This window comes from Cryptomeria japonica, chromosome 2 (genome assembly GCF_030272615.1).
Source record: "Cryptomeria japonica chromosome 2, Sugi_1.0, whole genome shotgun sequence".
NCBI classification, from domain to species: Eukaryota; Viridiplantae; Streptophyta; class Pinopsida; order Cupressales; family Cupressaceae; genus Cryptomeria; species Cryptomeria japonica.
Window position 1 is genome coordinate 547,668,369 of NC_081406.1, and position 6,883 is coordinate 547,675,251.

The following is a 6,883-nucleotide window of genomic DNA, read 5'->3' on the forward strand; positions in this document are numbered from 1 at the left end:
CTGCCTCCATCCAAATTTCATCCTTCTTTATAATAAAACAGATTTCATCCTTATACTTGTTCACAATTGTTTGTGACAATTTGACTTTGGTCTTCATCCGGGCCTTCAGTGCCTGAAAATACTCATTTATGTTCTTTTCTCTATTCTCTCCCATGTTGTTTAGTAAATCTGATAGCTGTTTGCCTACCGGTATATCAAAACCAAGATTTTTGTTATCGATACTAAGTACTTGTTTGGTTATGTGTAGCATTAGACAGACAAGTAGGTTTCCAAATCTAAATGTTCCCTTTTTGTCTTTCTTTATCTTTCCCAAATTGTCAATTAGTTCATCTTTAAGCCACTCACACACATCTATTTTTGCATTATCATTAACCATGTCATAGGCACTCTTTATGCATAAGCTAGAGACTGAGTTTAACCTATTTGCATGTGTGGTTTTGTAGCCTAAGATCATACTAATGAATCTGACATTGATATCTGTTACATCATTTACCCTTAAGGATCTATTATCAGATGTTGCACCAGTTAGGTTAATCACTAGGTCATTTGAGACCTTTGTTTTATCAGGTCTGTTACTGGTGGAAGGTAACCCTGTCACAACCTTTACTGCTTCTTTTGTGATTTTGTGAATTGAGTCCAACCAGAAGAATGCACCATGTACCTTGCTTAGTACTATCCTTATAACATCCTTGGGAAAATCCAAGATACTAAGAATTTCAGTGAAACCTAGGGTTTCTACTATCTTGTGTTTAGGTTTGATATTTCTAGATTCATCACAAATTATAGATTTATACATGTTCTTAATTTCCTCATCACCTAATTCCTCTATATGACAATGTATATATATTCTAGGGTCTTCAGCAAAAACTACTCCTTTAGGGATTTGAGAAAATGCACCAATATTATCATCTTTCTTGGCAATTTCAGGAACTAATTGGAATACGGGTCTAGGGCATTTAATAACTTTGACAAAAGTAGGGTTTACAATGAATCCAGGAACAGATGAAGAAGCCATGGTTATAAATACCTTTATCTACCTTAGGAATGATTGCTTGATGAATTGCTTCACTTCTTTGCTTGGAATTCCTCCACTCAGGAATTTTCACACTCTCGAAGGTTTGAATGCTTAGTGAAATGAAAATGGAGCCAAAAAACTTGTTTTATAATGTTAATTTTGCCAACCACCACATTTAATGCTTGTCGGTTAAGTAATGACTTAACTTATCAGTCGGTATAGAAGTAATTTCAACTTCTTACCATCAATCAAGGGAATAATAGCATGTTTCACATTTGGTTGCTAAACCCTCAAAGGAATTTTCTTCAGTTAGATGAAGAGTCTCCTGCCGGTGGAGTGTTACTTTGTTCTGCCAGTGGAGGAGAATTCTTATCAACATTTAGATCTGACTTTCTGATCCATTGTTTTGAGAATTCTTGCTTTACCTCTTCAACCTTTTCTTTACCTTTCAAACTAGCACCATTATTACTTACTGGTGATGCCTTAATTCTACAGAATTTTGCAATATGTCCAATCTTGTTTTTGATTAATGAAAAAGTAGGTTTTGAAGGGGCCCCGAAACCCTTTACAAGCAAGACTTAAATAGCAAAGCCACGAGAAACAGAACAAAAGGAAAAAACTAGCGAAAAACCAAGGAAAACCCACAAAATCCCCTAAAAGCTAGCAGGCTATCTAGGAATCAGATTTTATCCAGGGCTTTAGCTAGGGTGTTGCTAATTTCTTGCAGCTCTTTGATGTTGTCTTTGAGGTTGGGAGGGTCCTTGGCCCTAGTAGCCACAACTTTCTTAATACTGGCCCTGGTTCTCTTCACAGTTCTGCCCGCCGGGGTAGCATCTCCACCACTTCCAGTCTGGATGGTCTCCTCCTCTAGGTCAAGATCCACAATTGGTTTAGGAGTATGGTCAAAGACCTTGGCAATGTCTTCCAGGTTTTTGGTGACAGCAGAGAGGATACTTGGGATAATTCCCATCAGATTTTTCATCGCTTCTTTTCCCTCTTCCAGTGATTTTACCTTATTCTCCATTTCCTACTTCCAATTAATATGCTCTCTGTTTTCATCCTCCCTCTTTTTATCTGAATTTATCCCCTTGCTTCTCCAGGTTTTTCAGGGTTTCGTAAGTCCATCTATCAAAATTCATTCTGGCCTCCGAGAGCTTCTTGAGATTATCCAGGATAAGCTCCTCACCAGCACTTTCCTTGTCCTTGCTATCCCTTTCCTCAGTCAGGTTCTTCTCGGAGCCTTTGTTTGTTTCCTTCTCAGAATTAACTTTGGTTTCCTCATTATCCTTGGGAGCCGTCTCCTCCATTAGATGGCTATTGTACTTACTAGAGTGATTGCTTAGAATAGGGCTATCTTGACCAGGCTCAAAATCTCCTCTTCCTTCCAACTGTCTTCACCATTAGAGTCATCCATCTCCATACCACTACTTTCCTTGACAATGTCCTCAGTTTCCAACCTGGGGGTGCTTTTCCTTTTCTTGTTGGATGACACCTTCTCCTTGCTAGTATCTCCCTCTTCCATCCTCCTTTTACCCGGGGAAGTGGAAATCCACTTATTTTCCTGCAAAGCGAGGGTTTTGCAACGCTCATAGATGAGCAACAGGAGCCCACAGTGGAGAATCAGGCTGGAAGGGTTAGTCCTGTGCTTGTTCAAGGACCTGGAGAGGGATCGAAAAAGGTAGTAGGGCAAAGACACTTTTTTGTCGTGTCTAAAATGGTTTAAGAGAACGAAGTGGTAGGTGTGGGCCTTGGAGAAATGACCTTCAACCATAATATACTCCATGATTGCATTCAGGACCCATATGTCCAATCTTGTTACAGGCATAACAAGTCACATTATTTTTCTGAATAGCTTTCCCATATCCTATGTCAGTTTGTGTCCTACATTGATTAGATAAGTGTCCAAATCTTCCACAAACATAACATCTTACATTCATTCTACAATTTTCTGAATTATGACCAACTTTGTTGCATTTGGAACATTGATCGGTGGGTGTATTAGTGCTCTGATAATTTCTAGATCTACATTGATTTGCTCTATGACCATATTTGTTATAGTTAAAGCATTTGCCATAAAATTTATAAGTAGTAGGTTGTCTTACCAGTTTGCTATGATCATATGTGTTTGTAGTACCAGAGCTTTCACTAGCTTCAAAGCCAAGGCCATTAGTGTCACCATTAGGTTTCTGATTCTTCAACAAGTCACCAAGTTCTTCTGACCTTTTCTTAAATTTTTCTTTGTGCTGATTTGCAGTATCCAGTTCTCTTTCCAAGATACCTTTCTATCTCATGAGTTCATTTGAGTTATTTTGTGCATGCATCAGATCTGTCTTCAACATATCATTTTCATAACTATCATGCCCAAACTTTTGGGCATGAACGGAATAATTTTTTTTTTTTTTTAAACATAACCTAATAAAACCATGTTTGCTAAAATAACGCAGTAACAAGTTTTGTCTTAACTATGTTTGAATTCTTCTTCAACTAGAATTAATTTAAACCACTATGTCAAGTAAGCGGGATAATCTAATTTGCATGTGGGAAATTAACTTTACAAAGAATTTATTATTATCTCATTAATTAATTAAATAATAAATTCACTTAAGCAAAACCCCTAAATTAATTGACAAGGGGTATTATTATTCTTAATCAATCTTTTTAATCATTGTAGGAATTAATTAAATTAACTCTAGCAATTAAATTTTTAAATCCTATGAATTATTTTAACAATAATTATAATGTGTCTAAAGGGCTAAATAAATCCATAATAAAATTTTCCCTATAGAGTTTAATCTCGGCAAGCCTAAAATTTAGGTGAACTAAAAAAATAATCCCCTATGGCCAAAATAACTTATGAAGTCATTATAAATTTCCTAAAAGATTAAACTCCAAAATAATTTAAAATTTAAAACATCATATTTAAATGTTTATTTAACATATATATAAATTATGAATGTTTAAATGAAATAATTAAACTCAAGTTAATTTTATACATTCATGTTTTAAACTATATATATATATATTCACACACACACACACACACATATTTTCATTAAACCCATATATATTTATATATGAGCATATTTATTTTCTAAACAAACATTATTATAAAAATATCCATGTAACCTAACTAAAAATATTATAAAACAATGATAACCTAAATTTCATGTTATATAACTTAACCCTTCCTTTTTTTTTAATTTCTTTCTTCTACAAAAACCCAAAACTACCCTAACCCAAACCGGGTTAGGGTTTTATTGTTTTGCAGGGAAGAGGAGGTGGCCGAATTGCATGGCGAAGGAGGAGGGAGTCGCGAGTTTTTCTTTGTGCAGGAAGCGGCAGTGGGGCGGAGGCCTTTCACAGGGGGGGCGACATGTGAGGGAGCAACCACCGCAACAGTGCCTTTAGGTTAGGGTTTTATTGTTTTGCAGGGAAGAGGAGGTGGCCGAATTGCATGGTGAAGGAGGAGGGGGCCGCAAGTTTTTCTTTGTGCAGGAAGCGGCGGTGGAGCGGAGGCCTTTCACAAGGGGGGTGGCATGTGAGGGAGCAACCACCGTAGCGGCACCATCGGTGCCACTGCGGGTCGTGGTCCGCAGAGACGTAGCGGCATCCCTACGAGACGCGGTCCGCAGTGGCGACCACGGTTGCCTCTATGAGGCGCGGCCCACAGTGGCACTGCGACATCTCTGTGGATCACGGTCCGCAGCGGCGCCTGCGACGTCTCTATGGGTCGTGGCTCACAGAGAGCCTGCACCGCCCGGGGGGGCCTTTGGGAGCCTCGACTCCGGGTCCCCTTGGGTAGGGTTAGCATGTTTTTTTTTTGTTTATATTTTTTTTTATTTAGAAAAATAAAATTTAAATCTCTTTTTTTTCATATATATATATATATATATATGTATATATATATATATATATATATATATATATATATATATGTATATATATATAACTATATGCATTTTTTTGTGGTCATCATATTTTCAAAAAGAAACAGTTTCACAGGCTGAGAATATATTTTTACATAAAATATGTAGTCTTATATATATATATATATAAGCAATCTATATATATATTTTACACCTTTTTAAATCATGCAGAAATTAATAAAATATTGATAGCATGATAATAGGGGCAAAATTTCTTTTATTTACTTTAAACAATCTGTTTATATTTCCTTTTTTTTTTCTTTTCCTAAAATCACTTAACGCAGATTTTCAAAACTAACACATTTAAATAAAGCATTTTTTTTTTCTATTGACAATCCAGATGCTAACTTTAGAGATAGACTGCTAATTTTAGATTTATTTTCTGCAATAAATAAAGGGAAAATGACAAAATTTAATAAACTATATTCAACAACTACATTAATCTAGATTTATTTAAATTAACCTTAGAGATATGCATGTTAAATCTATTAAACCATGATATGTATTTGGGAATAAATGATTAGGATTAAATGCTTAATTTTCTCTTACTAACATGCAAGCTTACTACTTTACTCATTTCCATTATTTCAATATGCATAAGGAAATAAACTGAACTTTTATTTTCAAAAATAACATGCATACAACAATTATTATTTCATTAACTATAGGAACTTAATCCAAAGATAAACATTTCATTTTTGCAGTAATAGCTTAATAAAAATAATGCATTTCTTTAAAGCATATTTAAAATACAATATAGTCAACATTACAAATGGGTGAGATACCCATCTAGTCTCTCATTTCTATTAAATGAGGACTTTAAACAAAATGAATACATTTATTTTTTCAAATAAATACAACACATAGCTTTCCTTTTTCATTGCTGCAACTAAAATATAAAATATCCCATTCCCTAATTTTTTCTGCAAATCAAGTAAATCCAGTAACTCCTAGCTTGTCTTTCTTTTTCTTTTCTCTCCAAGAAACATGCAAATAAATCATAAGGTTTTGACCATGGAGAGCTCATCTCCCAGCCTTCAATTTGCCCAAAGGTTTGCTAGAACTAGTTTGAGGATGAGCAGCCCAATTCCACAAATCCTTTCTTCTACACTTAGCCAAAATTCTATCCCAAAACTATTCTTTTCAAAATTGCATGATCTCCAGAAATGGAGAGTGGGTGATTACCCACAAATTCTCTCATTCTTGCCTAAAAAGACCTCAGTGAGAGTTCTCACAGGTTTCTAAAACAAAAAAAGGAAAAAGTAAGAGAAAGTGGGAAAAAAGATCTCACATCAAAAAGGAAGGTTATCTAACCTAGATGGCACCTTCTAATTTTGAATTTTCACTCACCTAAGGAAACTCACTTTTTGAGGTGACTAAACAGTCACATGGGAGTAGCCACATGCCTAAAAATACTCCTAACCAATAGGTATAACTTATGGACTTTAGGAAACACCTCTAAAATACCCCTAGGAGTCCATTTGACCCCTTAGAAACCCATTTGAAGTTGACTTTCGGGTCAAACTTGAGTTGACCACTCCAAAGACTCTCTACCCAAGGAAAATTTAGAACCACATTCAAATGTTTGAAAAGGCTATGGTTGAAATAACTCCCTTCAAGAGACAAGTCAAAATTCAAGACATAAATCAACACATGTGTCAAGTGACACAATAAAATACATTACAAAATTACACATGAAATTTGTCTCTTGTTGGGTTTACACAAATTAATAAATTCAATTTAACACACATGCAACATTTACTTTCACAAATAAAATATGATACATATGGGGTGTTGTCTCTCCAAATAGACAACCCCTGGTTTTATGAATGTACATAGGTCTAGGTTTGGTTCTCCATAATGTTTCCATGGTCATATGGATAATTTTTCTGTGCATCTCAATTAAACATTAGTAATTCCAAATAACCTTATATAATATTAC